The sequence below is a fragment of the Lagopus leucura genome, unplaced genomic scaffold (genome assembly GCF_019238085.1).
Source record: "Lagopus leucura isolate 7727_CA_CO unplaced genomic scaffold, USGS_WTPT01 Super-Scaffold_100021, whole genome shotgun sequence".
In the NCBI taxonomy this organism is placed as follows: domain Eukaryota; kingdom Metazoa; phylum Chordata; class Aves; order Galliformes; family Phasianidae; genus Lagopus; species Lagopus leucura.
In genome coordinates, this window is record NW_024962274.1 from 1269084 (window position 1) to 1293970 (window position 24887).

Consider the following 24887-nt stretch of genomic DNA (forward strand, 5'->3'; position numbering starts at 1 on the left):
CCCCCCCCCCCCCCCAGTGAAGGTCTGGACTGGGGATCAGAAGGGTTTTTCCTACTGGCCTCCTACTCTGAAAGTCTTCTGGGTGGCACTCCCTTTGAAGCACGTGAAGGTGTTAGTTACTTAGGGGCTTCCTTTGCTTCACAAAATCAGGTTCCTCCATACCCCTTTTCAGCATCCAGAGTGATTAGCTGTTTCTGTAAATCCAGGCGTATGGATTTTATGAGGACCCCTGGCAGTCAGGGCTGATTGTGCTCTCTCCAAGTGTTTCTTAACTAGTAAGGAATCAATGTGTCGGGAGGGACTGTGCCTGACATCTATTAATTACAGTGTCCCCTTATGTCGAGTGTACCAGAAAGGGCTCTGAAAGGCAACCCCTTTGCCCTGGCTAATTGATAGAAAAACACATGGGCACAAATGAAAGTCAGCCAGTTCCAAGAGAAAATGAAATTTTGTAGCTGGAATGGGAAGGAACAGTGATGAAAGGAAATAAAACATACAGTAGCGTAAGATATTTGACTCTAAGACATCCAGTAAATAGTCCTACCAACCCTGCCATGCCTCATCCCAAATGCTGGGGAATGAAACACGTTCTTGCCCTGCACCAAGTGAAAGCATTGCGATGCGTGCTTGGTGAGGGATAATTGCTGTTTTCTTCCTAAGGCCTTAGAGGAGGCGATTTTGAAGCTTTAGCATACAGACTGCTGCAGTACACATTAAGCTGGATGTGACATCAGTGTTCAGAATTGTGGCACTTGTGGTTACAGTTTGGGATTCCTTATATTTACTTTCGAGGGAACTAAAATTCACAGCAGCTTTATGGCTGTCACGAGAACATTGTCAATTTCCAAAGAGGTGAGTGAATGTGCATTGACCTTTATCAAATATGTTCATATCCTGTTCTCTTTGTGTTCCCAGTCAGAAGAAATAGGTTAGACAATTTTTTTCATTGTTAAAGTAGTAAAGTTATTTAACTCCAAGACGACTTCTGTTGTTGTTTTTTTTTTTCCTCCAAAATAAGGATAGTGATCATCCAAGAGCAGAAGTTTTCCTGCAATTACTATTATGGGCTGAAGTACGGATTTAATAACAGCATGCACCATCTGCCCCCAGTGGTGTAAGAAGACCAAACCCTGGGCTGCTGGAACAGCTGCAGTTTGTAAATTCATATCCTTCTCCAGTGCTGGGTGTGAAGCAGAGGAAGGGAAGGGGTTCTGCTCATCCATCCCTGAGCGTGGGGCTGGAACAGGATCCCTTCCCATCGTGCTTCTGAACAATCTCTTCCTTCTTATTTTCCTTTTGATGAGCTGTGGTGGATCTCTTGCTGCCTTAAAAGACAAACATATTTTCCACTTCTTAAAATGTGTTTTGCTAAATGTGTATTTCTGTCAAATTACAGTTTCCTCCAAAGCATTTTTCTATATATAGAAAATGGCATTCCACCTCTTAGACCTTTGTTAACAGCTATTCTGCTAGCTAAATGCCACTGAATTAAAAGGAAATAGAAATAGAAAAAAAGAAAGTGATGTATTAGGATATAGATTTTAGTTGACCATTTCAATCCTAGGTAGAATTCCTCCTCTCTTCTGAATGTTGAGATGTTCTGGAGATGACTACCCTGCTATTTTATCTTGCAGGACATTGTATTTCCCTAGCATCGTTGTCCCTGTGTGTAAGGATGCTCTCCTTGTATTGAACTCAGCTGCAAAGCATAAAATAGAGGCATCCACTTACTACATGCTGTACAAAATGGTAGAACCTTGCAGCAAAAATGTTTTCTTGCAGAAGAGCTTTCAAAGGAAGCAGGCTGCTTTCAGGCTATAGTATACTCATATTTTATTCTATATATATATTTAATTTTTTATTTTACAGTACTGCAGGCAGTAGTTGCAGCCCTTACCTTGAGGCAGTGCCTGGAGGAAGGCGCTCTGCAGCCTCTCTGAGGGCTGCACCGCTGGAATCTGTACTCCCTTTTGCTTTGGTCCTTGCCCTTTAGCCAGAGAAGAGCTCAGTCACCTCTGCAGGACCCCTGCTAAAGGAGCATGCTGCTGGATTTGGCACCTTGGCTTTTGGAGCTGGCCTCTAAAGAGCCCAGACTGACAGGGTCACTTCAGACATAATCTGTCTAATAAAAGCTGCTCTTCCAGATCTTGCCCAGAGAGACCAGAACCACTGTGCACACTGAGCTAATGCCAGGCACTGTTAGTGCTGGATGGCTGGGGGAGTTTGGGCATCTCTGGGGGCACTGCAGGATGTGAAGAGAACCTTCATCCTGCCTGCAGTGCTCCAAATCCTGCTCAGGTTATTGGAGAGGGAAGGCATTTGCGTCCGGCAGTGCTGGTCAGTGAATTTTCCTGAAGGAACAGAGAGGCAGAATAGGTTTTCCTGGCATCTCTAATGGCTGGCTGCCAGTGCTGGTGCTGTGTTGCAGGTGAGAATCTCTTTTGCTAAGGAGGCTGTGGTCAGTTGGAGCTCGGTTCTGCTTCCTGAGAGCTGTATGAGAGCAGAGAGACTTCAGCAGAAGTTTTATTATCACATTCGTTTCCATAGAGATGTTTGGAGCCATTCCTGGCACTGGATTAAGCTGCAGCAGCAGTGTGAGTGAGCTCGGTGCTGGTGCTTTGGGGAGAGGCAGGCCAGCTGATGGCTCTGCTAAGGTGTTGGGGAGGGGGGGAGGTCACATTAGAATAAACAAAGATGTTCCCATGGTCTGTTTGTTGCATCAGGTCTGTCTTTGTGGGATCTTTCTTTGGAATGCATGTAGGATCATCAAACTTGGAGAGATCCCTGGGTCTGGAGAGGCTCTTGCATGGTGAAAGTGGTGGGAAACTGAGTGCCCTTGAAACTGGGGATGCTGGAGTTCCATAGTCACTCTAATCTATTATGATTTTAAGAATGCTTTGAGTTTAGTGCCTACCCTCAATTTAAACATTTGATCAGATAGTTGAAAAGCACATTTTGAATTGCCTTGCGTTAATCCAGGTTTACCTTCTGCCATCTCCCAACTACTGGGGCTGTTCATAGGGAGTACTGGAAGGTTTCAGCAGTCCTGCTTCAGCTTAAAACCAAGTAAGCAATATTTGTACGGTTCCTCTCTGTGCTTCTCTTTCAAATGCATCCTTTTTGGCATGTTTGACAACAACATCAGGTAAAGTCACTGAAGGCTCGAGTGATACAGTTGGCACTTTGATTTCCATGACTGTGGTTGTAATGGCTTTTGCTGTGTGCTCTTACTGGCAAGGAGAGGTGGAGGAATGCAACTTGTGGGGGATTATGTACACCCGTCACAGCCTTTTTTAGATCGCAGTGCTTGACCTCTTACTTATCCCATAAAGGAGCCTCTCCAGCAGTGGCTAATCCTAGGGTTTATGCAGGCAGGCTGAAAGCCAGGTCCTCCCGGGTGGGTGCAAGAAGCATCAAGGCGTTCAAACGATTGTGTCCTGGCTTGCCTCAGCTAATCTCAGTTGAAGCAGCTGAAGGACTGGGTAACACACTGTTATGCCACCAGTGCTTAATCAGTGCCAGAAAGAACATGACAGACCATTAAAAATATCTGTGTGCAGAGTGCTAGGCAGCTCCAGAGAGGTACAGGACTGAGGCATGGAGAGTCCCTGGTGTCCTGTGTCAGGCCTGGGCTCGAGAACCGATCAGATGACTTGCCATAGGGTTGAAATGCTTGCTGTGGGCAATTCTCTCTTCCTCGTCAGAAATACTTAATTTTCTGGTTGTTGTGCTATTTTTATTGTTGGATTGATGTTCACGTTGTAGCAGAAGGTGAAGTCCCTCTCTGGGACCTTCAGTATGGTTGACAAAGACGCGCTTCTCTGAGAGTCGTAGAAGCAGCACAGTCAAGGATCCTGGAGTAGAGCACGTGGCTGTAAACAGCAGTCTGGAAAAGGAACTTCTCTGGCTAAAATATCAGTGCTCTCATCTGTTGTATAGAGGGTCAAACTGCTATAAATGGCACGATTCAGTCTGACGCTGGAGCCAGCCGGTTACCCATCTGCACTACTGGCAGCGTCCTTCCAGTTTAGAAGGGTTTTTAAGTAATTTTTGCTTAGATTAGAAGAATTGCATTCATGCTCTGCAGCAGAGACCCAGAAAAACAACAACAACAACAACCTAGTTCTAAATATTTTGATTACTTTTGAAAATTGTAATAATCTAATCATAGTAAATAGCACAACATTGATGTGTAAACAGAGGTTCAAATGTTGCTCAGTGATTTTACCCACTGCGTGTAGCGCCTTGGGACCCCTTTCATGGATCCCAGCCCAATTCTAGTTGCTTTTTCAAACGCATAATCAGTCCTTTTCTCCAAAGAAAAGCTTATTAATGAGTCTGTGTACACAGAAGCAAGCACAGATAGACTTGGTGATGCCTTCTTCTGTGAATTCGTGCTGCATTACAGTGGAGAGCGTTGTTGGCAAGCTTTCCAGTATTCGTAAAAGGTCTACACAGGGTGATAAAATCTTGTTGTTGGGAAAATTGGGCTAATTTGGAGATTGAGGGGCGTGAGAACAAAAGATGCTTTACTGTAAATTGTAGGCAGATAACAACAGAAACTCAGATATTAGAAGAAACTGGGTATCGCACAAACCACACACTTTCACATCACTAAAACAAGAGCTGTGCTCGCATAGAAACACGAACCTCTTTGCAAACCGCAGAAAGTAAAAGGGAGCACTCCTGTTTCATTATTGATCTAATTGCTCTTTTCTTGATATGAGAATAGATATGAAATGCTCTTGAATATTCCAGCATATACAAAAAAAAAGACTGTCATTTTTGGAAACTTTTAAAGGCGCAGCACATACTGTCAAATAGCAAGGCCATTTAGTGCGGAGAGTTACGACTGGCTGCCTAATGCCACCTAATTGTTCGTCTGGAATGGAATATATTAGAGCTTTGGTGAGAACTTTCCACTGTGGAATGATAATAAATGAAGAGAGTTCAGCCCGTGTTTTACTGTGACTAATCAGTTTTGGATGCTCAGCTGGTGCAGTCTTTAAGTATGTCTTATTTTAAGAAAACCATCCTCTGAAAACTGAGCACTTTGGGGAACCTCTGTGTTGGGCATCCCTAAAGCTTCCTTGCATCCCAAATGGAAGTCTCTCCCATCCAACCCAGATCCATGGTTCTTTGTGGTCTTTGCCTTTGCAAATTCTTTCCTTTGGTTTGGAATTTTTACAATTCCATTGAAGACCAGGTTTCCTAAGTACCATGTAAATGTGGGCCTGGGGGACTTGTGTGAAATCTGAGTGATTTTAAAAACTTGTCGTGTTTGTGTGTAAGAACAAACATGCATACGAATGAGGTTCCTGGATCAGCCCAGCAAGGCCTGGATGAGTTTCAGAGATTTCAGTCTGGCGAGGCGTGCGTGTCTGGGGGGGAGCTGTGAAGGTGAGCGTCAGGCTGTGCTCACCTCTGTATTTCACAGCACTGTTTCATTTATGCCCCTACCAGCTTTGCTGCTCTCTCTGCCTGCTCTTGCACCTCCAACTCTTTGCTGTGGAACTGGGTGAGATCTCAGTGTCAGCTGCCACAGGGCTGGGACTCTGGGGCTCTCCTTGAGGCTCTGTGCTCCGGTGGCAACAGGCAGCCCTTCTGTCCCTTGGTTTCTGCGGTTCCCTAAGATCTCTATCAATGCTGTCCTGGGCTGCGATGCTGAAAGTGTGTTTGTGAAGGTAGCTTGGGAATCTTGGCTAGAACTGCACAGTGCCTGCTCTTGTAATGCATAGCTCATCCTAAGCACCCAAGGGAAGGGATGAGAGAAGCAAGATGCAACCTTTAATAAAATGTTTTTGAAGCACTTTAGTTCCTTTAAGAACTAATTTTCACTTCCTAAAGTCTTCAGCACTTCAGAATGGTCTAGAGACTTGCAGAAAAGGTCACTACCAACAATAACTAATAATAAGAGGTGGAGAGGATGAGGGACTTCTCTCGATAGCTCGTTCTTTAGACATCTCAATGACTTGTTTGATGAATCAGCGTTGAATCTTTGCCTGGATCCCCTGGCAATTCACTTTACCTGTAAATCATGTTCAGCTCATTGTAACTTTCCTTTCTTGCTTATTGATTTTTTTTTTTTTTTTTTTTTCCCCCTCCTCAATAAAAAGAAATGAATTTGTTCTATTTAAACCAAGATGAGGGTGAGACTCCGACTTGCAAGAACACGACTGCGTGGTTGGAGGGAGGTCACTTGTACAGGGCAGCAGCTCGGCAGTACTTGTCCAGATCGATGCCTCACCGTGCGTGTTCCTTTTAAGGGAATTTTCCCTCGAATTGTCATGCAGTCCCAAGGCACTACAGACAAACTTGCACAAACCCATCCAACCGTCAGCCTGTCAGAAATGCAAAGAACGTGTTGGCTTTGGGTCTCTGTTGCTGAGCCAGTAGAAGAGGAGGTAGACATTTGTTTTAGGCAGATCAGACCAAGCCCTGCTCTGATTTGTTTGCATTTGTGCGCAGTTTTTTTGTTTTGTTTCTAGAATGGCAACTGAATATAGAACACAGTGTGGGAAAAGATCAAGTTAAGTTCCTTTCAGAAAGGCTTTATCAGAGACTTGCCAAAAAAAAGAAAAAGAAAAAGATGATGATTTTGTTCATTGTTTCCTCAGCACTCAGAACAACCACTGCTTTTGAGTCAAGGTGAATTGTTGATGAGCTTGTAGGCTTAAATGGGTGTTGCCAAGATGCAAGTAAACACTCTGCAAGCCTCCAGATGCTGCCAGGAGGAGAAACAAACGTTTAGTGCTGGAAATGTGCAGATTGCTTGTTCAGGCCCCTTTCCTGAAGGATTTCTGAACTTCTTGTTTGTTGATATTTCATGCCAAAGGCCTCAGTTTGAGCTGAGTCTCTGTTAAAGAGTGCTGTAGCAAAAGGGCTCTTCTACCTGCAGTGAAGTGACAGCAGGAGTTGGGCTGGAAAGGGTGAAGGGGCAAAGGAGAGAGGGTGAAAGCAGTGCTTTGATCAGGATTTCAGCAGAGCTGGTGATAGGCAACACTGGCCTTCTGAAGATAGCAATGTTAAGCAGTAATAGCAGCACATTGCCTTCCCCCAGACTGCTTCTAGTCGAGTAGGGATATTGCTGTGCATCCAGGAGAGGGGGAGACCGAGCTGGGGAGAAGTGATTTGCCTTAACCTCTATGGAGAGCTCTGATCCCTCAGTTCTCTGGTTGAGAAGCTGGAGAGCATCAGAACGCACACGTTTTCTTTCCATTCTTTTTGTGGCCAGGCACTGTCAAATCCAGCATCGTGTGCGCCTGCTTTTTAGGTGCTCAGCCCATGTTGTGCCATTTTGAATCATATGAATCAAAACCAAACCAACTTCTGCTTTCCAGGAGCAAAGTCCCGTTCCTGCAGAGCGATCCTGCCTTCCTGAGCTCTCAGCAATCTCAGCTCAACGCTGTTCTTCCCTCCTTCACAAACCACAAGTGGTGCTGCCCCAACTACCCATCCAGAGGTGATGATGTTTCAGTGACAGCTGGAACGGTTCCTGCCTCTCAGCTTGTAAGCCACTTTGGCATCCTCTGGGACAGGTCTTACTGTTGGCTGTTTGTCTGAGCCAGGATTTTCACCATGTTTTACATCTATTGCTCCTGGTAGATGCGTTGGTTTTCATTATATCTTCAGATTAGGGTTGTGTGAAGTCGGCTTCTGTTTTGTTTTCTCACCAGAAGAGTGATTCATATTCAAATTGAAGTGCTGTATTGCTCTAAGCCAACCTTTTCCCCATGTGCTAATGGGAGGAGAGGGAGACACAGGCGTGGACTGAACAGAATTATTTTTCTCCTGCTGCATTTAGAAACTTTCCAAGTGTTTTTTTGGGAAAGCACGGGAACTTAATTGCCTGACATGGCAGAATCCTGGTTTTGTATGTTTTAAGACAATACAAGATAAGCCCAAATCTGACCATGCCTGTAAAATGTCAGAGCCATATGCTACCAGCGGCATTGTCCAAAAAAAAAAAGGGAACTTACATTTCCTTTGAACTTGGTGGATTTTTTTTTGCTCATATTTCTTAATGTGGTCCTATATTTTGTCTTTGCTCGTGATGTTGATTTTTAAGTTGTTTTTGGTTTGTCTTGAGGCATTTTCTATGGCATTAGCTCATGATCTGCACTGCTGTTTCAAGTGTTCTTCCAAGGAGCTGGTTGCCACCTGGAGATCTGCACAGTCCAGCACATCTTGTTAAGAATGAATGCTGGCTAGTACAGCCCTAACTTGCTGGAGAACTTCAACATCATAGGTGCTCTTAATAGGGTGAGCAGGAATTCCAGCTGTGTGTTGCTTTGTCACCTGCAGCTCAAAGTGAATGGCACTGCAGATCTTGCGGAGACTACGGCTTGGTCTGGGAGCATCCAAACTGAGGTGATAGTCAGTTTTATGGAAATCTTTAAATCAGAGTGAAAATTCTCCCTTTGATTATGATGACCTTGAACAGTGGAGCCTACTCTAGCGATCTGCTATGGTTTACACCTACAGATCTGGCCATGTGGAATGATCCCTTCCCACATATTGCTTCCATTCACAGAGTCTGTGTGAAACTGGTTGAATATGTTTAAGGGTGCCTTGAAGTTTTTAAGTAATTATTGTCTCTTCTTGCACCATGATGCTTTTAGAAGTGACACCTGATGAGCTGCTAAATCTTGGGGAGAATCAATGGACTTTAATGGGACATCCATGGCTGTGTCCTTGTGTTGATTTGGCACTTCAGTTGCTCTAACAGGCTGTAAGCATTGCAAGGATCAAAAACGTTCTGCCTTTGTGATGGCGGCAAATTGGAATTTAAATGCACTCCCAAGGAGGAAGACAGAAGAGCTATTGACAGGTCTTCATAGCTGATTGCAGGTTTGTTCACTGCTGGAGAGCTGGTAACAGATGTGAGGCCTTGGTTACATGTCACCTAAATGTTTTCTGACTTAAGAGCATTTGAACTGGAATCACTTGCAATTAGCATGGGCTTGGCAGAAACTGGCACTGCAACTGTTTGCATAGAAACTGTTTGCACAGCCCTGTTGTGCCACGGAGAAAACTGATGGTAATAAGTAGCTCCAGCATCATCTTGAGGTGGTGTCTGTGCAGTGACTGCACTCACAGCTGCTGATGTCCATGATGGCACACCAGTGCCTCAACAAGGAAGAGCACAGCTGTCTGTCTGCTGTACCCAGTCCTGCTCACCTGAATGTTATGGTCTTTAACACACTTACTATAGAATCATTAGTGGTGGAAAAGACCTCACAGATCATCTCATCCAACTGTCATCCTTGGCTTTTCGTAGCCTTCTTTTTTTTTTTTTTTCAGGCAGCTGTTGGTGTTTTGGATTTTTTTAGCTGTGTTGCTTGTGAGAATTGAGGTCAGTGCATAGTCCTGGGAGATGTGACTGTTGTTCTGCTCTCCATAGTCTCCTCTGCTTGGGTGAAGGAGTTCCCATTGCAGCTGACTGCCATCAGGCTGGTGCAGAACACAACCTGTTGTAGAGTGAAATGATCTGACTGGGATCAATTGCCCAATCAACACAATAAATTATATCTAACTGTTTGCTAAGTAGAGGAATTAATGAGGACCAGAGGGCACCTGCTGCTGTCCCCAAAAGCCATGGGGCTGCTCGGAGGCTGAGCAAGGTGGATCCTGCTTGCTCTATGGAGCCTGGGAGCTTGTGAGTGGGTGGCGTGGGAACTGGGGACAATTTAGTGTTTGTTACAGGGATGCAGAGTGGCTCCCTGGGGCAGAAAAATAAAGGTATGGTTCTTGGCCCTAGAACGAAGAAAGCAAGACGCTGCAGACTTGTTGCAACCCGTGCAGTCTGCGAATGTTTTCTTGTCAGATGCTGCTGTCACATAAGTAATTTCATTGCCAAAGGGAAGGGAATGAACTAATGAGGTGGGAGAGAGGGCTGCATATTGAAGGGCTATGTGTTGTGAAAGTCAGCACTCCGAATGCACAGCTCTTCACTGTCTCCTGCAGTGTTTGTACGATTTTGGGACGTGTGGGAAGGGGCAGTGGTGCAGGGGGGGTCGGTCTGTTTGGATAATGCGTTATGCATACAGTGCCTGAGATTAGCCCCTAAAATAGCACACTCCACATCTTAGTAATGTATTGAATACACCTTGATAAGAAACAGTCTGATTGAAGTATTGAGTTTATTGTAGTGGATCTGCTGTGACTCATCAGGAAATGGAAAATGTTGAGCCAATCTCCCCTTGCCCCCCCAGCCTTTTTGGAAGACATGGGAATTAGTCTTAGATGGGAAGTAATTAATTGTTCTGTGATCGTCATAAATAGGTACCAAAGAACAAGCTTGTATTGAAGTATTTATATCCTAATCCCTGTCTTGTGAGCCCAGCTATCAAGAGTCTCCATCAGACAGAGGCAGTAAAAAGGAAAATTCAGTGGAATGAGCAGCTTCCACCTACATGCGTTTCAGTGAGACAGGATGGAGGTGAGCTGGTAGGCTGCGTGCTGTAATAAGCCATTTACTGGGATAATGGCTGCAGGCTACAAATGCTGTTTCTACTTAGTCTGTCTATTCAATGCAAACATTAAAAAAAAAAAAAAAAGAAAAACCTTCATCTCAGTGAAGTCTATAATACTGTTAATCCCCAGTGTACTTCATGAATATTAACTCTGCGCATGTTGCAACACCCCACAGAGGCAGACGATATGTATGTCCAGCCTGCTTCATCTGTCTGGGAAACTGAGGCAGCAGGAAGGGCCTTTAATTGAGGCTGCAGGTCTGGCTTGCCTGTGAGCAGAATGGAGCCTTTGGTCCTTGGTGGGAGTGTGGGAATTCTGCCTTTCAGGGACTAATCCCATAGACTTCAGATTTCCTTTGGAGAGATTTGCTGCCTCTTGCTGTGGGCAGCACTGTCCTGCAGGCTGACAGGAGGCACGGTGGCACATCTGGCAGATGTGCGGTGTGAGGGCATGAAGATGTGCAGTAGTGTCTCTCCGACTTAGGGAGTAGCTATAACCTCTTTGTAGCTGCTTGACTGGGGGGTGCTGGGCACAGAAGAAAGAAAACGAAGATGATCAAATACTTGTTTAAAAAGCAACAACCAGAGAAAAGGATCTTGATGGCTTTGTATTTGTCTGCAGTGAAGTCATGGCAACAGAGCACTCATTTAGCAAAATTAACTGTTTTCTATCTTAAAATAAAATAAAAAAATTAAAAAAAAAATCAAATGAAAATGATGCAAGGGAACATCCTTTTATCTCAACCAAATGAGTCCATTTGTGCCAAAGCAAAGGAGTCATCCTGGGGAGTTTGCTCCTGAGAGCATGTTCTTTATTAGAACAGAATGTAATAGTTGTCCCAGAGCCATAACTATAGGAGCCTCGTGCCCTAGGCGAGCACTTTCGGTAACAGGAGAGCCAAAGCTAGATTCCTGCACCTGTATAATGTTGAAGCAAGCAACATTATAGTGGAGCATGATTTTAAGCTGTTGGTTATTTGGGATTTCAGCTCAGTTAAGTTCTGGATACAGCTTTCAGAAGGGCTATCATTTCTCTGAGATTCCTAATGGAAGTGCTTACTTTCAAAAGTACTAAGGTACCAAGGGACAAAATACTGATTCTGCATCCATTTAGGTGTACCCAAGTCCCTGTAATAACCAGCTGCCTCTGAGTCCTTTGTGCATGAAGATTCTTTGTGTGCAGGAGTCCTTTTAGCTCTAAACTTCAGTAGTATTTGAAATAATTCTTGCACAAACCCCGGAAATAGCACTTCTGTGCTACTTTTGTTTTGATTTTCACTACCCATCTCCGGCTCTGTGGAGCAGGACGTGATGGTGAACCGCATGGTGACGGTATTGGTAGGCACGAAAGCTCGGTATCTGTCACAAAGATGCTCATATTTGGAATTCAGAAATTGTTCATCTTGAGAGTGAGCAGGGGCAGGCTCCAAGGAGAATATCACGAACTCAGACCCGTTGCTTGAGAGGCTTGGAAGATGGTGTTTTTCTTGAGTAGTATTTTGAAATCAGATCACTCCTAGAAATGGGACTTAGGCAGTGCCATCTAGTTTCCATGAAACTGTCAGTGGAGATACAGAGCTTCTAGAGAAGTAAGCATTTTGGAGCAAATTCTTCAGGATAATTCAACTTCAGTGTAGTTTCTGTCAAAAAAACACAAAGGTTGGGGAAGCTTCAGACAAGTTGGAAACCGATAATTCATTGACATCAGCACTGGTCAGGTGAATGTGAGTTGGTTTCCATTGCTTTTATGCCTGGCAGAAACTTAGACTCATGGAATTGTTTGAGTTGGAAGGGAATCTTTAAGGCCATCTGGTCCAACTCTGCAGTGAACAGGGGCACCTACAGCTCCATCAGGTGCTCAGAGCCCTGTCTTTGAGCCTGACTTTGAAAGCTGTGCCTTTCCCTTGCAAGTTAGACTTGAGATTGAAGAGATGCAATTGAAAAATGTGTGGTTGGATGAGTTTGATCAGGCAAGTAAAGTTTGGATTGTAAAAGAATTTTACATCCAGGTAGATACCTTAGATGTCGTTGTGGAAGTCTTCCCTGTAAAAAACAACATCTGAGGGTTTTTCATGAAGCATCTCTTTCAGGAGGGACTGCACAGGAGTAGTGGTGCTGGATTATGCTTGTCCAATGGGGTGCAAAGCTTGTGGGGCTGAAATCAACCAGCCTGACCTCTGGCTGCTGCTTTCTGCTTGGTCCTCTTCTCCAAGGCTGGCCATGGCTGTTCTTCTGCTTGTTAACAGTTGGAGCAATGCTTGCAGGCTGCCTGAAGGGATCAGCGCGAGCTGCTGAGAGTGGGAGTGCGAATCCAAGGCAGTTGCATGTTACATTTTGTCATCAGCTTTAAAGAAGCATCTGAAGCACCTTACTGGGAGGGATGGGACTCCCCAAAGAGGAATGCTGGTGAGTTAGGGAGCCCCAGCCCTGTGGGTTCAGCCCATGGGCTCAGGAAAAGCCCAAGCGGCTGCTGCCAGGCGGGTGGGAAGCTGCAGCCCACGGCGTCTGTTGTGTCTGAGAGCTCTGTAAAGTCTCTCGCATCCTTCCTCAAGTTTAGTTTTCCAGTGGAGGCTGTTGCAGTAATGAGAATGTCTCCCATCTGCTCCTCACATGGCTTGGCACATTCAGCTAGAATATATATATTTTTATTATGGGGTTAGCCAGTGGTAACCATGACAATTAGACTTATCACGCAGCATTTTTTTCCCCTCCTCGAGTCAGTTTGAAATGCTGACAATTAAATAGATACAGTACGCTTTGGAGATCCATCAGTCTTTTTGTTGTCTTGACAACCGGAGTATATTTAGAAATGTAACAAGTACACGGAGTCCAATTGCACTTTTGCTAAAACATAGTTTTGTAGCTTGAGAATTTAATCTGTTGTTTGTAGATCCAGGTGCTTACTTGAGCAGTGCCTGACTTTCTCTTTGGTCTGTCTGAGAAGCTGCTGCATAGCAGTGGGGAAAGGTGGAAATAAGGCGTTGTCAAACAGGGAGCTGCTGTGATGGGTCCTCAACAGACAGGGAAGGATGCGCTCACTGCTGCTGTGGGAGCAGCTCTGCTGGGCTCCTCTCCCTGTGTGCCACGCTGCATGAGTTGCTCTCAGGGTTCAGGAGCCAGCAGTACAGAAGGACTGTGCTGTGCTGTGCTGTGTGTTGTTGGTAGACTTCTCTGGTTTGCTTATAGCACCGGAGCCTTGGTTGTGGCTGGGAGCTGCTCTGTGCCATAGAAGCAGTAGCAGAGACCGAGACGGCTTCTCCACATCCCTTGTTCTGTCTTTGATTTGCTGTTTGATTTTAACAAAATATTACTATTACTGTATTTTATACTTTTTATTTTTGTCCTTCCCATAGTTGTAGTTTAACCTGACAATTTTTCATTAGATTGTTGGGCAAGACTCCTAGAATTGTAGAGTCGTTAATGTTGGGAAGATCACTAAGATCATCTAGTCCAACCATCTCCCCATGTGAGTGACCACTCTAGACTATGTCACTCGTTGTGACATCTGTCCTTTTCTTGAACACCTCCAGGGATGGTGACTCCCTGGGCAGCATGTTTCAATGCCTCTTCCACCTATCCCTGTCTGAAGCTTGGCTTGTATCTTATGCTTGGCAGTGGAACATGGGCAGGGCAACTGAAAGCCAAACAAACCAACAGGATTCTCCTTCTTCAGCAAAGCTATAGCAACACAACACTCTGACCAGGAGCTCGGTCACAAGGGTGGCCTTGTGCCCAAGGGTAAAAAATTCACTTTGGTGAGCGGGTTTAAACAAAAAGATCTTATGCCCAAGGTAGGGATGTAGTGATGGTTGGTAGCATCCACGTTTGGAGAGAGCTGTAAGACGTGCTGGCAGCATCCATCTGCTGCTGGGAGGCTGTACTGCAGGTGTTCAGGAAGGCTTAAGGGAGGGGAGCCCAACCTAAGCCCAGCTGCTGCTGCCAGTGAAACTGCCCTTCCCTGGGGTGCGCCAGGCGTGACATTATGTGGTAAGGCTCAAAAGGAGGAGAGGGTTGGGTTTCCCTGCTGTGATTTTCTTCTTCTCATCCCTGTATTTCATCTTAACTTAGTATCTGTCAAATAACTTGGATGATTTTTTTTTCAGTGGGTGCACACAGCTCATTTTCTTTTTTTTTTTTTTTTTTAAATATTTTCTTTGCTTCTTTCATTTTACCAATTTCCCAATGAAAAACAGAAAACAAACTTATATCTCCAGCTCTGTTTGTAAACTGTTAACATGCTGTTTTCAAGTGTTTGATACCTGCCGGGGCTTAACCCTTCAAATACAACCACCAAAACCCAAAGATGCTAATGCGTCTTCAAGCATGCTTTAAATAAGTTATCCAAATCAATGACAAAGATAATGGTCTTCTAGTAGGCAATATTTAGCTGGAGGTTGGATGAACGCTAATGTTTATTGGCCTATAGGTCTGCAACCAGAGAAAATCTGAATGACTCCATCGATTTCAGTGGAGTTCTCTCAACTGAGGTTTCTGCAGCACTGTAGATGCAAGTTGCAGTCTCTCTGAAGTTAAGTGTGGTTTTAATTTAATTTCTGAAAGCCGGAATGTCAGCAAAGAAGCAAAGAGCCGGGCCGCATATACACCCACATCTGTAACTTTGGGTTAGCCCTTTCCCTTGCTGTCAAGTTTAGATTCCCTTGATTGGACCAGTAATTAAAATGCAGCTTCTTTTAAGCATCTCCCAAAGGTAGGCAGAGAGTGGAAGTACAGCCTCTGCAGGTTATGTGTGTGTGCTTTGCAGAAAACCCCAGTAGTTAAGTTTTTCTCTGCTCTGAATTTGTGTGGCTGGGCAGTTGGCTTGGAGCTTGTGCTTTCGAGCTCCAGAAACACAGAACTGGTCGTGCTGAATTACCAGGCTGAATTATCTCAATGTGTTCATGGCCATGCAGTGCTTGGGAGGCATGGGCTACCTCTCATCAGCCCGCTGTGTGTGGGGTTAGTGATTCACCATGCATTCATTTCTGGTCACATAAGGGGCATTAGTTTAAAGCAGGCTTGAGGCATAGGTTAGGGTTAGCTATTTGAAGTCTTCAGCCTGAAAGCAACATCAAACAGAGCAGAAAATGTATCATGCACAGAAAAGTCTGTGGGATTTGTTTCCCCCTTTATGAAATAATAATGGTAAATTCCAAACTGTTCACATATGCTGCCTCTGTGGTCAGGACACCTGTCTGTCTCTTTGCTGTTACTTGATACGGGGTTACAGCGCTTGAAAAAATGTTAACATGAATTATTTGTCATGGCAAATATGAAAGGAATAGGCAGTGTCAGAGGAAGCAGCTCCTCAGTGGATTTCCATTGGCTTCAGGAGGGTCTGAAGCAGCCGCTGCTGTTCTTCATCCCTTGCTCCCCTTTGTCCAGCTGCCCAGGAGAGTGAAACTGCTCCCAGCTAGACCTGGCTCTGCTGCAAGGACAGGGCAGGTTTGGGAGCATGGGGGCAGGCAGGAGCTGCTCTGGTTCCCTGTGGCAATGGGGAGAGGGGCAGAGGTCCACTGGGTCATTGCTGACCGTTGCCAATATTTCCATCTGGGATGGAGATGAAAGGAAATGGCAAACACAAGAGTATCTATCAAGATACTGGAAGTATGAAAGGCTGCTGGTTAAGCACAGCGAGTGGTTACCTGGAAAACCTGACTTTTCCCTTTTGCTTTGGAGGCACCCAGAGGAAACCACGATTTGGCCACAACTGATGTGTGTTTAGTGCATCCCACCTCCACTTTAGCTCTTGTAGGGGTGCCCACACAGCACAGGCAGCACGGTGGGTGAGTCACATTGACTGTAGCAGGAAGAAGAGGCCCTTGAAGCACAGCAGGCAGAAGCACATCTGGCCAGGCTTTGAAAGAGATGGTGTTACTTGGAGCCCTTACCTCAGTGCCTCTCACCAGGCACTTGATTTGTTTTAATGTGTGAAAAGCCCTTATATGGATCAAACCAGGGACAGACTGACACAGAGTTGTATCAGAGGAAAAATAGTTGTGATGTGCAGTCCCGCAATGCAAGGGAGGGTGGCTGGCTTACGGGCCCTTCTAGGGTTGTTTTCTTTCTGAGGTGTCACTGCCAGCTTGCTTTACTTTCTGCAAAGTTTAATTCTGACCTTTCTGTTTCCATCTGCAGAGGTCCCTTGGAAGAAGCTGTCCGTACGTCTGTCTCGGTGCCTGACGGGGCTGCTGTGCTTCCAGGTGAGGAGTGGGTCACATCTCGGGGCCTTTGCAAGCTGCTGAGTTTAGGCAGGGTGTGAAGACCCTGGGGCTGCATTTGCCAGGTGTGATCTGGTCATTCAGCAAATGACAGGCAACACTCCAGAGCCTGTGGTGGTGGGGGCCGTGGTACCAAGAGACTCGAGGTGGTTGTACTGTTTCTAGGTCCAGGTCTGGACCTGTGATGCGATGATTAAATCATAGTGAGGGTGAACCTTCGGGTCGGATCAGTGGTGCTTCTTCTTTACCCTGCTGTGTCATTAAATGGTAGTGTCCTTTCATTCTGCCCTTTCAATAAGCAATCCACATCCTTCCTTCTTCTTTTCACCCTCTTCTTGCTTTTTTTTTTGTTGTTGTTACTTTTTTTCTCTCTTGTAAATTATGGCCAGCTAGAGATGAGATCTCAGCATCCTGTTTACTGTGAACAGTTGGGGGCATTAATAAATGTTGAAGGAAGAAGACAGACAAAGGATTAATAAGCAGAGGACAGGAGATTAATAGCAAGAGAACAGAATTCGGTTCAAGGCCTGGTCTTCCCAATTGCTGGGTTATTGAAGATTAATGGCAGCACTTCTGCTTTTCTCACTCTCTCTGCGGCAGCTTTCCCCACTAAGTTTAATAGACTGTCCCAATGTGTTGCTGTAAATAAGAAATCTAGGGAGAGACCCACCCTTATAAACTGTTGACTAAATGAGATGGCATTAGGTTTGCTCTCTACTGAAAGCTTAAGGAACGGCATTAATATATTTGTGAATTGTGAAGTCAGACATTCAGGTGCTCACAACTCCTCTCGGAATAAAAACATATCATAAAATGAATCTTGCCAAACAGGCTGTCTGACAAATTGTGTTGTTTTTTTTTTTACTGTGTACCCTGTTGAAGAGATTGATTTCTCTTCTCTTGACTGTTTTTTCAGCTTTGTTCCAGTGGAAAATTGGGCTCTTGGCCTATTACATCCAGCCTCTCATTAGGCTTTGTGAGAGATTAGATCACTGTAGGAAACCCTAACTTTGGGAAGAACATTTCTGGTTAAATTTGCTTGAGCAAATTGAGAGCATCGGATTGCATCGCTGAATGTCTTTATGCTGGTAGAAAGGTGTCCTGTAAAAAAAAGGTCAGCCTCAAACTCCACCCTATAAAAGGCTTATGCTGCAGTGTCGAGCACTGCAGTAGTCTTTGGGCATCTGCCCCCAGGTATCTTCACAGTCTTCAAAGATGTTCCTAAGCTCTTCTCTCCTTGCCTGGGGTTGTATCAATATGTAGGTATGTCTGTGGCCATTTCGGTAAGGAAGCAGTGATGTTCAGGTAGCAACGGAGGAAAACAAGGCTAAAATCAGAACTTCATGCAGCAACAACTGAATTTCTTTTGCAAGGAAGAAAGGCTGTGCAGTGTTTCAGTGTCTCTGTAATGAAGCTCTTCCCATCTCCTCTGCTGTTACATTCGGTGCCCTCGGTGTTTCAGAAGTTAATTGATTTGTCCGCGTTACGATTCTCTCTTTAATTTTATTTATGTAAAGAAGAACATACGCTAATCTATCTCCAGAGAAATGTTTCTCTCTTTGAACGCTGGCCTCAGGTCCACCGCGTTTCCTAATGAGTCTGAGCACAGAGGCCAGGTTCCCACACGCTCCAGTCCTGACACACACACATACTTGTACACCCACACTCCTGCTCCGGGCTGAACCCAGCCTCCTGCCCGCTCGCTGCCTTGGGGTTTATATTGGCAGCATGGAAGCACGTGGCGGGGGGGGCTCAGCGATAGATTTGGCATCGAATTAGGATGAGAAAGGCTGTAACCTCCTTACAGCAGCATTCCCCAGGCTGGGTTAATGTGCTGCTCCAGGAGCCTGGATTCCTGTGGGCTGTTACCTAATGTGCCGGGCTCCCTCCACAAGGACCTGAGCTAGCAGACAAACACCCAACACTGAATTACTGTCTGGAATGCCACCGGCTGCCAGATCTTTGATAGCTTGTTTTTAATGAAGATTCCTCCTGTAATTCCTAGAATATCTTGCAGTGCAAAAAGATGAGCTGTGTGTTTTGCTGTGGGCTGAATTTTCACTGCTCTTCACAGTTCCCTCCATGAACAGAGAGGAAAGGGAGGGGGAAGCAGCTGACTGCACTTTTGTTGTTGTTTTTCTTTTTGACTTCTGCAAAATATGTGGCGATCAATCGCTCGCAACTAACAAAATGTTTTTGTTTCTCTTTGCAAAAGCATATGGGAACTACAGGAAAAGCATATGGGTGTTTTTAGGAAAACATATTGGTGAATGGACAAATTATAGCAGTGCCAATATGCTTTGGATGTCTGGCTAGACCACTACTACTACCACACTTGCTGGCATGCATGCCCATCCACAAGATTTCCAGCGTATGAGTGGTATGTGGCTGCTCCTGGGGAAAGGCAGGCTGTGCTGGAGTAGCTCCACATTAAAGCAGCATTGTGATCCATCTTCAGTGCGCATGACTTCTCTGCCATGGCCCAGTCCGGGCTCTCTGCTGTTTATGACAGCATATCCATTCTTTCACAGTAGACTGAGCCCAGAGCTCCACTTGCAGCCAGCTGTAAGTAATGGTAATGGTAACCATTTTTCTTTCTAAAGCCCTCGACTGCAGTCCTAATAACACCTGAGCATCTTGCAAACGGGCTAGGCAGCTTCAGGTTTTCTCCTGCTGCTCTGGCAGGCCATTTGTCATTAGCTGGGGCTTGCTTTTCATTTTTCCATCACCTGTCTTACTTTTGATGAAATGCAGAGGGTTTGCATTGCTTATGCGCCCAGCATGCTGTTGCTGGTCGTGCTGGACAGTCAGGGAAGGGACCCATGAGCTGTGTCCCCTTACCTCATTTTTGCCCATATTCTCACCTGGCACGAGAGATGTGGACGAAGGAAGGGGCAAAACCTGTAGAGACTGATGGGATGAGTAAGATGCGCATTTGGGCAGTCATTTGAACATAGCTTTGTTTTGCTTGTCATCCTGTGCTCACAAATAGTCTGAGTGGCAATGCAGCTCCTTTTAGCGTTCTTTTCCTTATGCCAGCTTTGGGATGATTTGCTATTGAGTAATTTTACATTATTTAATGTAGCCACTTTTCTTATAGCTCTTTTGTTCCGTGAGACAATTCCCTATTTTATTATGCAAACAGTACATTAAGATCCTTGCGGGCCAAGTTCCCAGCAGTGCTTGAGATGGTGGTAGGGACATAGGTTATCTCAAAAGAAATGATCCTCTCCTCTAGAAGTGTTCTTGGAGTTCTTCTTTAACTGCATTTGATATTCCACGTGGTTTTTTTCCTTTTTTCTTTTTTTTTCTTCTCCAAAATCCCAGTACTTCCTAAATGTTACAGAGCTCAAAAAATACACTGTATGCCTTGTCACAATATTTAGTACAGAGTGCTATTTACAGTAATGAATCAAAATGTCAGTTTTTAAAATATGAACTGTCAGAGTGTTCCTACTTTGCAGAAAACTTTGATATGACAGTTTGTTAATCATATGACTATTACATCAAATGTGTCTCGGAGTACTTTTGCTCAACAAAGTCTTTTTTATTCCTTCCCATCCCTTTTCACTGCTAATTCTGGTAGGGTTATTTGATTGAATGCACTTTGATTAGAGGTCTGAGAAACCCAGAGCTTTTGCATATTGGTGGTAAGATGTATCAGTACGTGTTCTGATGCTGACTGTGGTCATCTAGTCCTGCAGGTGATACAGGCAGATTTGGATCCCCTCACCATGTTTCCCAATGGCTGCCCCAAACCTGCTGTGCCCAGGAGGTTGGGATGCTTTGATTGTGATATATGTCTGTAACATGCATGTGGGGTGCAGTAGTGGAGATTACTCAAACAACTGTGTTTCTTGATGACAATAAGGGGGAGTTTATGTAGATAACTGTGCTTTAGAAATCACCCTTGGGAGGGGATGCTGGTAGGAGAGCTGGAGGCTGTGCAGACACAACAGAGCCCTGTGCTTCTGCCCCTATATCTTCGCGTCGTGTTGCCTAGGACACCAAGTGCTCTTTCATTGTGTAACTCCCATAGGGGCAGCATTTCTGACCTGGAGTTGGCTCAACATGGCTATGGGCATAGGAGGAATCTAGAAAAGGCGAAAGTCATGTATCAGCAGTTCAGAAAAGGCTCAAAATCAAACGGGCACTGCCGCCACAGCAACCGCTCCTATGAAATGTGGTAACCCACCCCTCAGTTGGGGAATGGGGCCACCAGTTGGCATGAAACCGTATCTCTGTCACCTTCGTTGGCTGAGTTCTGCTTCTTGCTGCTCTCCCTCACCCTGCTGAAGGAAATCGATTATTATGCAGTTTTCATTTTAGGCAAAACACATTCGTAGCACGAGTTTTTTCTTTTATTATCGCTACAGCAATGGATGGAAGAGGAACTCTAACAGATGTATGATTAGCAGGGCATGAAATTAAAAATGTTTGTGTACAACGGAAAGGTTGTTTACTACCAAATTCCTCATTTGAAAATTAAGCGATATTAAGATTGGCCATGAGATTCTGTATCAGGGACACAGCCCCGTTTGCTCCACGTCTTCAGCATCAGCAGAAAAGTAACACTGTTTTAAAACTTACCTTTATTTTAAACGAGAAAAATAATGCAACTGAAAGGTCAGTTCCTGCCTTTGGAGGCAGATTATCTCAGAGCTTGTTTGCCTGCTCTGCCACCAACGGTGTCAATTCCAGAAAACATTTTGACTGATGCTTTAGCCAAATTGACTAGGGCAAATAGAAAGTTTTCTATCAAAACTCCTTTGTAAGGAAAATAGGGTTTTGATTGAATCATTCCGAGTGTGGGTGGGTACATGTGTGAAGGCATTTGTTGTCAAAGTGCCGAAAAATCTACGTTTGGAGTCCTTGCTGCAGCTTGGTAGGATTGGTGCAGAGCAGTGGTTTCTTCCAGCCCTGTCCCACAGCCTTTTGCCAAATTGCAACAAAATGCAGTAGCTTGGGACTCTCGATATGCCTGGGTGCTCGAGCACAGCATCACGCTGGTCTCTTGACTTTGTAGCCTATGTGGGTGTTTTGGAAACTGGAAATACTGTCAGCCCCAGGATGGCTGTTTTGCATGGCTGCTTTCAGATCTTGGTTAAAAACAAACAAACAAACCATGGACATTTAGACTTTTTTATTTTAAAGTGCTGTGTTTTTCCCACCAAAAGTGTTTTTTCATGCTAATGAAATTTCTAGTTTCAGAAAAGGATCTTCCTTCATGTGGATCCTGCCTGTAATTCACGATTCTCATTTCTAGCTGCTCTTTCACGACCTTCTTTGAAAAATTAGTCATGAATTTTGAAAGAGCTGGGTTTGAGAATTGTATTGGAGCCACAAGGTATGGTGCTGTGGAGTAAGCCTGCTCCTACCTAGGGCTGACCATTTCCTGGAGATGTTGGCTATCACACCTACCTCCTTTCATTCTTTCTGACTTGTAAAGACTTTGTGGCCAAGTTCAAGGCTGATGCAGGTGGAAGCCTTCAGGCCTGCTTGTGTGTGAAGCTTCACCTGACTAAGTGTTTGCAGGACAGCAGCAAGATGAGTTCTGCACTCTGAGTCTGCATGGCATTGAGCAGAAAATAGGAAGAGGGCTGAAAAATTGTTCCCTTGCTCTGGGAACAATTGAGACAGAAAATTGCTTCCAGGATTTCTTTGCTTTTCCACAGAGAGTAATCAGCCTGTGTAATTCTCTGCCACGGGAAATACTGCCTGAATCTGCTACCCAAAGACAGAGATAGCAACTCGAGGACCAAAGGCACTGCAGAGCAGGGACTGCCCCTTACTCTGCTTTCTCTTTGATGCAATAGCTGCTATGCATGTAGTAGGATTTCACAGTGATGCAACTAGTACAGCAGATAATGGCATACAGGTGTAGGTTCCTAGTACACAGTTGGATTGATCCGCTCTAAATTAGCGGGAACATTTGGATGCTCAGACTGTAAATGGAGTTTTGCTCAGCATCACACTCAGGTTGTAAAGCTGAGTCTGTGGGGAAGGTGAGAGCAATTCCAGTAAGATGATGACAGGCAGGAGATTCTGATCCTGTTCCTGGTTCAGTTTATCTCTTTGCTGCATGCACTGAAGAAAATCATTATATCTATGCCTTCGTTTATTCAGCTGGAGGATGGAGAAGCACTTGGGTGGCTTTTGGGGCTTGGTAGTAATGAAGTTGAGGCCTTCCAGCCACACTTATCCTCCAAAAGCTGGAATGATATAATTTTTATTTTTCACTTGAGTGAGAATAGTTGTAACCAGATCACATCACAGATATAGTACCTGATGGCCACTGATATTTGATGCCTAAATATCCATAGTAGACCAAAGGATCTTGGATTGCTAGGAGAGTGCTGTAGAACAAAGTTGGTGTTTGGTTGCTGGCTCTGGATGTGACTGTTCCTGTCTGTCTGGGCAGTGCTTGCTTTTGTGTAGTATTTGTCTGCGTCTGCGCTTCTGTGCATGTAGGGAAAAGGAGGATAAATATCACTGGGGTGGATTAGCATTAAAAAATAGTTAACTGATCAAACCCATAAAGCTTGTCCAAGAAAATTCTTCAGAGAAATAGTGTTGAATTTTCAAAGCAGCCGCAGGGCATAGAAGTGGAGCACTATCATTCAGAGATACAAAAAATCCCCTTTTGTTGGAGTGTTGGACCTATTTGTTCCATTTTAGGAGAGCATTCAAAATGTTTTCTTAATTTACTTCAGAACAGCTCACTGCTTTCCATCATGAGTCCTTGCCAGCTGAGTTAGCTCCATTCCCCATTAGTTCTTACCCTGCCCTGCAAACATACATCTCCATCGCTCATCTCTTTGCTTCAGGTTGTAAAGAAGGGGCTTAAGGAAGTGGAGGTGGAAGGGAAGGGAAGATGCTGGAGAAGAGTGGCACGTAGGAAGATCATAGAATCATTTAACTTAGAAAAGGCCGCTAAGATCAGCTAGTTCATTCATCAACCCATTCTCACCATGCTTACTAGCATGTCACACCACTTGGTCCTGCCCCAGCTCTGTAGGTGGGGCAAAGTGGGTCTGGTTTGGTTTTGTTTGAGTGGAGTAAAGCAAGTACATGGTTTTGCTTATCAGAGGAAGTTATTGGAGGCTCATAATGAAGGCTAGGAAAGCAGCCTCTGAGAATTGGATGCACAAATCTGTTTTATGCTCATGAAGGTCCCTCTTTCACTGTGTTTTTGCTTTGTTGCTTTTTTTCTTAAGATGCACAGAAGTGAAATGCTGCTGTGTGATCCATCCACAGTATTTGGATAGCACGGTCATTAATAGGAATGAAAATTATACCTCACGAGTTGCTTTGTAGCTGGAGTGCCTGTCGTCCTGCAGGGGCTCAGCTGTTCTTCTCTGTATCGATCTTCTCCTGTTGGAAATATTTAACTGCCTAATACCTTCTGGTCTTTAAAGGTGCCTGGTTGTAAACCCACTGCCCCTAAAATGAAAGCTATTCATACTTCTTGCACTTGCAAATGCTTAGCTTTAGGCCCCACAGGGAGGGGTGTTAATGGCTGTGCCCTGGGTGCCTTTCAAGTGCAGAATTCCACTTTTGCTTCCCTTCTGAAACCTGCAGTCTCATTCTCCAGAAAAAAAAGCAAACAACACAGCTTAAACTCTTTTTTTTTTCTTTTTTTTTTTTTCTTTTTTTCTTTTTTTTTCCTGCACATGTTTATACATGTCCCAAGTAACTTCTCTGGGAAACTGAGGTCATCTTTGAAACAGGTGGGCAATGCATGAAGGGCGAAGCTGTGGCCAAGGGATGGGACTGCAGTCTTTGGAAAGGAATTAAATCCATGCACAGGTGTGGGCATGCCATTTGTGTGTGCCCTGCATGCACATCCTGTGCTTGATTTCTGTGGTAAGGCAGAGATCATTTACCCTCAAGCAAGGCAGCTTGCTGGGATGAAATCATCAGGGTTCAGTTATTAAAGCAGTATTGAGGCACATCCTCATACAGGTGAGCATGAAGGAATGGTGGATCGTACTTTGGCCTCTCATGGGCCATGTCCTGCTCGCAGATGGAAGCAGTCCTCAGCTCTTGATGATACAGGGAGAAATTGAATCTGATGCCTAGGGACTTTCTGCACAGGGGAAGCGTTGCAAAACAAAGCCAGGGTGTGAATTTGAAGTGCAATAGCTATTCCGAGCGTACTTCTCATGTGGGCAGTCTTATTCTGCTCCGAGAG

General features: G+C 44.8%; 1 protein-coding gene across 2 annotated transcripts in view; it reads left to right on the forward strand.

The window, feature by feature from the left end:
* Positions 1-24887, forward strand: part of LOC122183869 (LIM domain containing preferred translocation partner in lipoma) — a 303475-nt gene that overhangs the window by 65374 nt on the left and 213214 nt on the right. For both annotated transcript variants that reach the window (XM_042878277.1, XM_042878278.1), the window contains one exon: positions 16611-16675. The gene's annotated coding sequence lies outside the window, so the exon portion shown is untranslated. The remainder of the gene's footprint in view (positions 1-16610; positions 16676-24887) is intronic.